Source organism: Tupaia chinensis, unplaced genomic scaffold, assembly GCF_000334495.1.
Source record: "Tupaia chinensis unplaced genomic scaffold, TupChi_1.0 Scaffold000519_1, whole genome shotgun sequence".
NCBI lineage: Eukaryota > Metazoa > Chordata > Mammalia > Scandentia > Tupaiidae > Tupaia > Tupaia belangeri.
This window is the reverse complement of record NW_006160032.1, coordinates 2,814,577-2,826,248: the sequence shown is the minus strand read 5'-3', so window position 1 is coordinate 2,826,248 and position 11,672 is coordinate 2,814,577. Positions and strand designations below refer to the sequence as shown.

The window sequence follows — 11,672 nt, the reverse complement described above, 5'->3', positions numbered from 1 at the left end:
GATATAGTATTCCCTTAAGCATTTTCTAAAGAGTTGGTTGATTTTTGTTAAATTCTTTCAGCATTTGCTTATCCAGAATGATTTTATTTCTCATTCCCATTAAAGAATAATCTTGCATGGGGAACCAGCAGTTAGCGTAATGGCTATGTCGCTGGACTCCTACGTAGTCGACCGCGGTTCACGTCCCGGACCCGGTGGCTTAAAACTCACGCCGGGCGCGTGTGCGTGCGTGCTCAGGATCCCGAGAGGAGAATGGAGGAGAAGGGATTGCGGCGTGACCATCCCCCGTGGGGGGTGATTTCTCGCTTTCTGTCTCTAATGTCTCTCTCTGTCTGTCTGGCGAGTGCACGTGCCCTATAGTGAAAATCTCTCAAAAAAAAAAAAAAAAAAGAATAATCTTGCCAGGTATAGTACTCTTGGTTGAAATTGTTTTCCTTTCAGGGTGTTAAATATATTTTTCCATTATTTCTTTGTCTGCATTGTTCAATTGAGAGGTCTGATGTTAGTCCCATGGGGTAACCTTTGTACATAAACTGGTGTTTCTCTCTAGCCATTTTTAGCATATTGTCTTGGATTTTACCAGTTTGGCTATGATATGCCTTGGAGAGAATCTTCTTATATATATGTGGTGTCCTTTGAATTTGAATTTTCCTGGATTTAGATATCCATATGCCTCTCTAAATTTGGAAAGTTTTCAGCCAATATACCATGAAAGAGGTTTTCTATGCCTTTACTTGTCTCTTTGCCTCTGGAATACCTATTATGTGGATATTTGGCCATTTATGATATCTATAATTTCCTATATGTTGCCCTGGTTTTTAATAGTACTCCATTCTTTTTGGTTGCTTGGACTAACTTGAAGGCTATGTGTACAAGCCCAGAGATCTTTAGTCTGCCTGGTCTAATTTGCTGTTAATACTTTTAAGGGAGATTTTGATTTCATGCATTATATTTTTTACCTCCAGAAGTTTTGTTTGATTCTTTTTTAGGGTGTTCCTTTATGAAATTCTTCCTTCAAGTTATGGAAGGATTTTCTCAACTCCTAGAATTGTTTGTCTGTTTTCTCTTACATCTCATTTTCTTATGTTATAATGAAGATTCTGAATTATTTTTCTGACATTTCTGTGATCTCTTCTTTTATCTATTGTTGGTGAGGAGTTATTACGTTCCTATGAGGGGGTATTTCCTGGCTTTCTCCTATTTCTTGTGACTCTGCTTTGATTTGTAGTCATCTGTTAAAATACTCACTTCTTCCTACTTCTTTTGAGAACATTTATGAAACTGAGTGCTCATACACTCCCTATGATGTGAGTTAGCCCTGTCTCAGAGTCCCTCCTCTACTGTGGGTGGGAGTATGGAATCCACAGTGAAAGTTTGGCATTCAGGGTTCCAGAAAGGAGTTTCTCTCCTTTTACTTCTGGGGGGCTTGAGGAAGAGAATTCCTTCAAAACCTCATCATTTTCATTTTTTTTAAATAAAATAAAAATTCATTATTATTATTATTTTTATACTGAATCACTGTGTATCATTATAGCATACAAAATGAGTTTTCCCAGCATGAATAAACTGTATAATAGTCCAAAGATATTATCATCCATATTATCATTGACAGATAATTTTCTATTTTTTTTTTTTGAGAGATTTTCGCTATAAGGCGTGTACGCTCGCCAGACAGACAGAGAGAGACATAGAAACAGAAAGCGAGAAATCATCCCCCAGAGGGGATGGCCATGTCACAGTCCCTTCTCCTCCATTCTCCTCTCAGGATCTTGGACATGCATGCATATGTACCTGTCATGAGTTTAAGATGCCAGGTCTGGGACTCAAACTGCGGTTGACAACATAGGAGTCCAGCGACATAGCTAGTATGCTAACTGCTGGTCCCTGATAGTTAACTTTGAGCATCAATTTTACTGAATTAGGGAATAGCTAGAAAAAAAAAACACATTAATTTGGGTGTTTCCAGAAAGAATAAACATGGAGTCTGAATAGACTAGATGTAGAAAATGTGAGCTCTCAATGTGAGCAGGAGTGATCCAGTCATTAAGGAGTCCAGAGAGAATAAACACAGAAGACAAGTGGATCTCTTTTGAGACAGAGAAAAATAGACTTCTGTTTTCTTGGACACCAGAACTCATCTGCCTTCAGAGTCTAGGGTTTACATCAGTGGCCCTCTGGGTTCTCAAGCTTTCCAGATCAGGCTTTGAGTTACATCACCAGCTTCCCTGCTTCCGAGGCCTTTGGGCTTGGACTGATCCATGCTACCAGAATTTTAGGATCAATTAATAATACCTCACTACTATTTTCTTAAACACCCAAGGTGAGCAATTTTTATTTACCTTTTTATTTCTAAAGTATTTTATGGTACCCAGGAAAAATGAGGGCATATACATTCCTTGAGGATAGAATTAAAACAAAAACAAAAACAAAACACAGGTAGCCCCCTTTCCTTTCCAGGATACAGCCTTACTCTGTCAATAGAGGAAAACATTTCAGATGATGAAGACTATTTAATTGGCTATACTTAGAGCCATCATAAGACATAGATGATGGTATATAGCTAGTAACTTTTCAGAGGAGAGGAGAATATGCACTGATTAAGAATTCGGAGTAGAACCTTAGTATTTGGCAACATTTCAGTAATTATTTCACTGAACAGCTCAGCAAATACCTGCACCCCATATGTCTTCTATTTTCCTTCACACTTAAGACATTTCCCTAAAGGCTAATAAACGATGGGGACATCCCTAAAGAACAATAAGTATATAAAATTGACTCAAATATTATTACTTAACATTAAGTGCCAGCTGTCTATAACTTACAGCTTGCATTAATTCTTTGCCCTTGAGAATCCTATGTTTAAAATTTACAATGTTAAGAGAGACACAAAAAAGCAAGAGGAAAATTCAGGTATCCTGTCAATGAGCATTTCCCACTCACTCATTGACATATAGATGAAATGCTTAGTGTGAGTCAGGAACTATTCTAGGTTCTAGATCAAAAAAATAAAAATAAAAAAACCCAAAACGAATAATTGAGGAAGAAAAGATCCCTGTTTTTATGGGGCTTACAGTCTGGTAAAAGAATTATAAGTATAAACAGCTTTTGTGTATGCAGTTTCTCTGTGCTAACCATTTTCCATGCATTCATTGGGTCATCAGAAAAGTCATAATGTATTTTTGCATAGAAAAATATGTCATGACTTTTCCAACAACCCAATATTTATTTCTCCTATCAGTCAGATGAGACAGCTATTATCATCATAACCCCATATGGTACATGAGGTAGAGGCTCAAAGATAATAACAATTTGCTTATATAATTTTCTTAGCTACAGTTTTTTCAATTTCTAGAAATCAGGAACAGGTCCTGTACTTCTGTCTTCCTTAGCTGTGCTGGGAACATAGCAGGGTATAACTATCAATTGATGTGATAGAGATGACCTACAATCATTTTCCTGTTTCTTGGCAATAGGAAAAGGAGGTTGTATAACATTCCACCGTAGGATGTACCATTGCACATTCAGGTTGCTGGCACATCGTATGGCTTAGGCCAACTCAACCAAATTTATTTACTGTCTATGTACTGGGATGGTCCATATTTTACACAAATAGCTAAAGACCCAGTTCACCATTTCACACACTCAACGTTCATCATTTTTGTGCTTTGTTTCCAACAGCTTGTATTATTATCACAGAAAGCCCACAGTACTGTAGTGTTGTAGGGTACAACTAGTCCTTACGAAGTGACTGACTGCTATAAAATATGAAAGGGTTGATCTTTTTTCCAAAAGTAGGATCAACTCTTGGGTATAATTTGTTCTCCAGAGTTTCTCATAAAGCCAGGTCAAAGATAGCACTTTGCTTGAAATAATTCCCTTGTTGTGGCTCTTTCCTTTTCTTTCCTATTTCCTCCCCATCCCAGACTGATTTTTACTGAAGTACCTCAATAAATCATTTACATGTGAAGTTTCTTCTCAGTCTCTGCTTTAAGGAAATCAACTAGAAAAAAGACCATCAATCCTTTTAAAAGATGGAAAATGAGTTGAAACACCACTCTCTAAGGATGACATACGAATAGCCAAAAGGTATATCAAAAAATGCTCAACATCCCTCATTGTAAGGGAAATGCAGATCAAAACAACAATGAGATATCACCTAACCCCAGTCAGAATGACTAAGATAAAACAAACAAACAAACAAACAAAGAAATGCTAAGTGCTGGGGGTGGATGGTGAAAGGGGAACTCTCTTACACTTCTGGTGGGAATGTAAATTGGTGCAGCTACTGTGGAGAACAATTTGGAGATTCCTCAATAATCTACAAATAGAACTAACATATGATCCAGCAATCCCACTCCTTGGTATCTACCCTAAGGACAGAAGAACACTTAATCGGAAAAAGTGCTTGCACGTCAATGTTTATTGTGGCACTATTCACAATTGCCAAATCATGAAAACAACCCAAATCCCCACAAACAGATGAATGGATAGAAAAACTGTGGCACATATACTCAATGGAATACTATTCAACCATAAAAAACAATAAAACCCTGACTTTTGACAGAAAGTGGATGAATATGGAAGATTTACTGCTGAGTGAAGCAAGCCAAACTATGAAGGAGAGGCATTGTATGTCCCCACTTAACATATACCTAGGGTCCACACTCTGTGACTGAAATTAATTGACTAAAGGATATAGAAACACAGTATACAGTTGTAAATACCAGATATAGTGTATGTGAAAGACGAGGGTCTGAGGAAGGCCATTTAGAAGAAAAATAGGGAGGCAAAGCATTAATGGCACAAAGAAATGTGGTATTATCTGTTGAAGATATTTTGTATTTTTATCAACTGTACCAGGGAGAAATGTTCACCTGTTGAAATATCCATTTTGTAAGCCAAATAATGTGATTGAATGTATAAAAGAAAATGAAATTAAAAAATAAAATAAAATAAAATGTAAGAGAATATAAGTCAGAGTTTTCCAGAGAAACAGACCCAACAGGACAGGGAGAGAAAACACTTGATTTTAAAGAATCAGTTCACACAATGGTAAGGTCTGACAAATTTGAAATCTGTGGGGCAGCCTGGTAAGCAGAACATTCAGGCAAAAATTGATGCTCCGGGCTTGAGTTTGGAAATCATAGGACAAAACAGCACACTGGAAACTCAGATAGGAGTACAAAGTTACAGTTTTGAAAAAGATTTCTTCCTCTGGGAAATCCTAGTTTGTACTCTTAAGACCTTCACCTAGTTGATTGAGGCTCACCCATTTTATGGAAGTAATCTGCTTTGTTTGAAGTCAAATAATTGTAAATTTTTCATTACTTCTATTAAATATCCTCAGAACATCTCGATTAGCGTTGGACCAAACAAATAGGCACCAAAACATAGCCAAATCGGCACATTAAATTAACCATCACAAGGAAGGAAATTGGAAATGGTGGAACATACCCTCCTTGAGCTGGAGAACATTCACAAGAGCTCTGGAACAGCTACAGTTTTGTTCTGTGCTTACTTTTTCAATTCTCTTCTCCATGTAGATGGTCCAACATACATCTGAAGGTAAACAGAGTGACAGCAGAACTGTTCATGTGCCTCGAAACCTCTGAGACCACATGCATGACTCACTAACATAATAGATTCAGAGGCCTAGAAAGAAGTTTAAGAGCCCACTTGATAAGACTTATTATGAGATTTAGGAAGCAAGTCACTTTACACTCCCTTTGTACATACTTCCATAAAGCCATGTCCCTCTCTTTCATGGCACAACTTTTTGTTACACACCAATTTGCTTTATTATTTAGCAACTCTTGTTCAATCTAGTTAGAATGTAAGTTCAGTGAGGTGAGGGACTGATTTCAATTTTATCGTTTTATCCTCCAAATATGTGGCATATCTGGCATGATATGCATATATATATTTTTTTCATTTTTGGAGAGGTTTTTGCTACAGGGTGCGTGTGCTCGCCAGAAAGACAGAGAGAGACAGAAAGTGAGAAATCACCCCCCCAGGGGTGATGGCCACGTTGCAATCCCTTCTCCTCCATTCTCCTCTGGGGATCTTGGGCACACACGCATACACACCCAGCATGAGTTTAAGCCACTGGGTCTGGGACTCGAACCGCAGTTGACTACATGGGAGTCCACTGACATAGCCATTATGCTAACTGCTGGTCCCATGGCATGATAGATGTTTATTGCCAACTACATTAAGTTATTAATATAGATATTACCTCATTTAGATATATAAATAAATAATATCTTATACATTACATAATAAAATAATAAGTACAAATTATATCATTTTTATATGAATATAGATTAGATATATAGAAATAAAAAATAATACACATGCGTACATATATAAGGGATCTTTAAAAAAGTTCATGGAAATGCATACCAAAGAAACTACACATGGATTGCATGAAAATAAATTTGAAATGAATTCTATTTTTCCATCAACTTTTTGAAGTCCCCTCGTGTGTGTACATGCACACATTCAAATGCTTTATTAGTTTGATGGATGAATAAAAATTTTTAAAAAAGAACTTGAGGGACGTCCTGAGTAAAAATGCTTACACTTTATGTTTTTTCTGTTTCTATGTACATGACATTCCTTTAATAACAAAAATCTTCTATTTGTCACACAATGAGATTCTCCTGCCTTTTTGTAAAAGCTGAGGTAACACTCAGCCCTTGAAATCATCTTTGCTGGAAAATATATCAATATCAGTTTACTCTTTCTAACTCCAAACAGAAAAAAAAAGAAAAAGACAATCAGACAACAGGACAGGAGCAGTAGAAAATAATTGGACTCTCTAAATTGTACCATTCTCAAGAGGAATTACTGGCGCACATTGCTTCTTCCCCAGACCACACTGTGTATCCCTTGGAATCGCTACAGAAGCATTTTATTGCTCATTAAATATTTTTTAATGTGAATCCGCTCTTGGCATTTCTATTTTATAGTTTTTCTCACAAACCTTCCTGTGTTGCATACCTCCTTCCCCACTACGCGTAATTTAAAAGAAATTATGTAAGCTTATTCCTCTGATTAAGAAAGCCTAATGCACAAACACACAAAGGATACGACCAGGGTAGCTCTAGTAGCTAATGAATCTGGCAGTTTTAAGCTCATTCCCAATAAAAATGGGCCCCACAAATCACGATAAAAAATGTGTTTTGTACCTCAAGAGCCATAATTGTCACACATTTACAATTCATAACCAGTGACGGCAGGGTGCTCACTCTAGTTAATCCTCCATAGAATAGTGGATATTGATGCTGTGGAGAAGGGGCACACAGAATCATCTGTCACTTGAAATACACATTTGGGAAGACTCCCACACTAATAAAATCCTGAAATGTAGCAATGGGAAGCCAGATGCGTTCTTCTCCCTAAACTGTAAGTGGTAAGAAAAGGGAAGGTCTGAGATGCCCAGGCACCTTGCCTGGTACCGCTCACTCCGGGATTGCTGGCTGCAAAACAGTAAAGACAAAGCACGTAGTGGGACTGTCACAGAGTTAGGTGCCAAGCCTTCACTGTACCTATCTGGTCCTAAAAACATGAAGGCCGAGAAGCTCCCTGTCCTGACTCATTTGGTTCAAGCGCAACTGGTATATGATAAGTAGCCAGATAATTCAGTCCTCTTAATGAATGTTTAAAATACTTCCTATTTTTTTTTTTTTTTTTTTTAGCAAGCCAAAATGCTTATATGACTGTTATGGTAAAATGATTTCTAAATCTTAAAAATATTTAAATTTGATAAAATCTTTTAAAAAGGTTTTATTCAGCAATGTTGAGGTATAATAGACAAGTACTGAGTACAGTTATGGTATACAAAGTGATGTTTAATATATGCGTGTGTATGTGTGTACATACATAAAAAGTAGAATGATTATCACAGACTAACATATTTGCCCTCATATAGTCACATTGTGTGTGTGGTGACAACATTTATAATCTACTTTTGGGGCCAACTGGAGGCATGCTGGGTCATACATGGTTGACTGCACAGCAGTTCAAATCCAAGGCCCAGGGGCTTGAAAAACATGCCAAAGTGTGTGCATTTGTGCCCCAAATCCCGGAGGACAAGGGGTTTTGGTTTGATCATCCTTGCTGGGGGGTAATTTCTCACTCCTTCTCTCTCTCTCTCTCTTCCTCTATGGCTCTCCAGTAAGCGCATGCTCCCTATAGCAAAACTAAAAAGCAAAAACTACTGGGACCAGCAGTTAGCATAATGGCTATGTAGCTGGACTCCCATGTAGTCGACTGTGGTTTGAGTCCCGGACCCAGTGGCTTAAACTCACGTCGGGCATGTGTGCGTGCGTGCGTGCCCAAGATCCCGAGAGGAGAATGGAGGAGAAGGGATTGCAGTGTGGCCATCCCCCCTGGGGGGTGATTTCTCACTTTCTATCTCTCTGTCTCTCTCTGTCTGTCTGGCGAGTGCTCGCGCCCTATAGCAAAAAACCCCTCCAAAAAACTGAAAACAACAACAAAAAAACCCCTACTTTCTTAGCAAATTTCAAGTATATAATACAAATTGTTCACTATAGTCACTATACTGTGTTTTACATTGGATTTTCAAAATGTATTCTTCACATATAATTAAAATTTTGTAGCCTTTGATAAACAACTCTCTCCTTTCTACAGCCTCCAAGAACCACTATTCTACTCTTTGCTTCTATAAGTTTGACTTTTTATATTCCATGTATATGTGCTCTTACATTACCAAGACATGTAGATTTTCCCTGAAGTCTGTGTGAATGCACATCCCAATACAACTATAACTTTGGAAATCCAGGTCATTGCTCTGATAAGTTGTAGGCATTTGAAATGTGTTCTTGGTCTTTGTCTGCTTTGAAATGTTACTTAGGTTTGGGTGTGTGTGTGTGTATAAATATATATATATATATTGGGAGTTAAGCAAAGCATGTATATATATATATATATATATAGATAGATAGATAGATAGATACACACACACACACATATATGCATCTATCTATATATTTAATTGCCAGTGGGCACATGCACTCATGAGAGAGAGAGAAAGCACTCCCAATGGGGCATGGACACCTCTCAACGCCTTGTCTTTCATTTCCCCATTCTGTCAGGATTTGGGGCAACCGTGCACTTATGCCAGATGTATTTTTTGAGTCATCAGGGCTGGGATTTGAACTGTGGTTGACCATGATATTCAACTCCCTTAACCATTAGGCTATGCAGCAAGTTTTTTTAAAAAATTTTTTTTTGAGAACTTAAATGAAATTAGAAAAAGCTTTTTTTTGTTTTGCTTTTGCTTCATTTTCTATCTAACTTTCTATATTACACAAGGGAACTGTTTAGAGTGATCTGAAGACCTGTGAAATATATCCAGAGGGAACCTCAGATGGACTTGGCCATCTGGTTTTCTGCCCCTGAGAGCTAAGTGTCCAGCAGTTGCTTAGACATTTAAGCATAGGCACCTAAGTATAAAAAGGCCTTGACAAAGTCAGCTATCCTTTCTGTGGCCCTTCCACAATAAACCACCTTGCTGTCCTTTTCCTTTGTTCTTCCCAACCCTCTTTACCTAACCTGTTCTTCAGAGTGGCCACTCCTCATGTTTTCTCCTATAAAATCATGGCAGTTCACGATGCAAAAGAATGATCCTTCGCCTCCTGGGTTTGCAATTTTAACCACGCAAGCTTTTCAAGTTCAAGAAACAGAATCAAAATGCATTTTTATTCTATATTACAATAAATGTGAATATCAAAAGATTCTCCTCGTAGAGTTGTATGACTGCTGGCATTTGTAAAAAGCCAGAAAATCTTGAAATTTTAAGCAGAAATGTATTTAGTGTTTCAATTGACTCTTGATAAAGGAGAGAGGGAAAAAAAAAAGAAAAAAAACAATGACAAGTTGTGTTGCAGAATTTGATATTTCTTCTAAAGATATTTACTTTTCTGAGACTTAGATTAACTACAATGCTTGTTTCATGACACAAATGGTTCTATTTATTTGTTGATTATTATTTTTTTTTTTTGGAGAGATTTTCACTGTAGGGTGCGTGCGCTCACCAGACAGACAGAGAGAGACATAGAGACAGAAAGCGAGAAATCACCCCCCGGGGGGATGGTCACGCCGCAATCCCTTCTCCTCCATTCTCCTCTCGGGAACTTAGGCATGCACGCACACGCGCCCGGCGTGAGTTTTAAGCCACCGGGTCCGGGACACGAACCGCGGTCGACCACGTGGGAGTCCAGTGACATAGCCATTACGCTAACTGCTGGTTCCCCGATTATTTTTAATAACTAGGGAACCTACACCTATTATGAAAAGTAGAACCTTGAAAATCATTGAAATGAACTGTGAGGTCTTGTATCCTGTTTCTTTGCCTCCCCAAACCTGAGGTAACCATTACTGTAACTCTTACGTTGATCATATTCTGGGGAGATTGTGTATACATGCATGAGGTGTCTTCGTGCTCAGAAACCAGCAACACAAAGACTACGATTCTAACGTGCTGAGAGGTCTTAAAGTCACCTCAGAATCAAGTTCTCTAACTTGATTTCTCTTCTCAACCTTAAGTGCAAAGAAGGGCTCTCTCAGGAATTTACTTAGAGCTGAAAAGTCCTAATAGAAATTTAGTTGTCTTAAATCTCCTCTCTAGGAATCTCATCAAGCAAAGACAAGAAAGGTGTCTACACCCAGGTCCCCTATTCTTCTGGAGGGAGCTCTGTAGGATTACCTGACATATTTTATCTGCAGGGCCTTCTCTGTAGCCTAGTAGTAAATTGAGTGGGATCCCACATGGGCAGCTGCAGTTTGAATGCTGGCACTGCAAACTCCCAGTGGGATGGAGAAATTGAGGAGCAGGGATAGTGGCATAACCATGCCCCACTGTGGGGGCTTTTCCCCCCTCCCTCCCTCTTTCTGTTCTTTGGCAATTAAAAAAAACCCTTTAGTTACATAATAAGGCAAACTTTGTTACTGTATGGTTTTCATCCTTTGTCCCTCACCTTTCAGTAATTTCTTAGCCTTATTCAGCTTCTCCAGAGAATCATTTACTAACCATTGTCTCAGCCTCAAGCCCATCCATTCTCCCCCTTTGCCTCTCTCTCTTGTGAGGGTGTATTTAAGCCACAGTCTCTGGTTCATCTTTATTTTTTTATGTCTCTTATATATACAAGAGAGTTTAAACCAAATCTGTATGCCATTTCTATTATTAATCTGCCAATTGTTAGTCACTTCTAGCAAACCTAGGTGGGGAAGAAGTTCTTTCTGCCCCTACACCTTCATACAGTATGTTCCTGCTGTGATTTTTTAACCCTCGAAGGCCAAGATTCAAACTGCTGGTAGCCATGTGGGATCTTACTCTCTTAACCACTAGGCTATAGGACCAACCAACATCATGGTATTTTATATGCATTATTTCATATATTACTCACAGAAATTTAATGATGTGGATGTTAATAGTTATTACTAATATTTCCATTTTACCAATGAGAAAACTTTCCCAAATTCACATATGAGCTCTCAAAATCATTCTTTAGGTAAAACCATTTGGTGAGATTTGGTGGTCTTTAATAGCCTTTTCATTCATCTTTACCATTTATGATCACTTATTATGTGTTGGCTTAGAACTAGTGATTTTATTTTCTCTTCTATCTTTTTTTTTTTTTTTTTTT

The 11,672-nt window shown here is 38.0% G+C and overlaps 1 long non-coding RNA gene across 1 annotated transcript in view; it reads right to left on the bottom strand.

Moving 5' to 3' along the window:
- Window positions 1-5,466: 5,466 nt before the first annotated feature.
- The window catches only part of LOC102486910 (uncharacterized), a 210,670-nt gene continuing 204,464 nt past the window's right edge, over window positions 5,467-11,672 (bottom strand). The window contains exon 3 of the long non-coding RNA XR_335733.1: window positions 5,467-5,559. This is a non-coding gene — a long non-coding RNA (uncharacterized LOC102486910). The remainder of the gene's footprint in view (window positions 5,560-11,672) is intronic.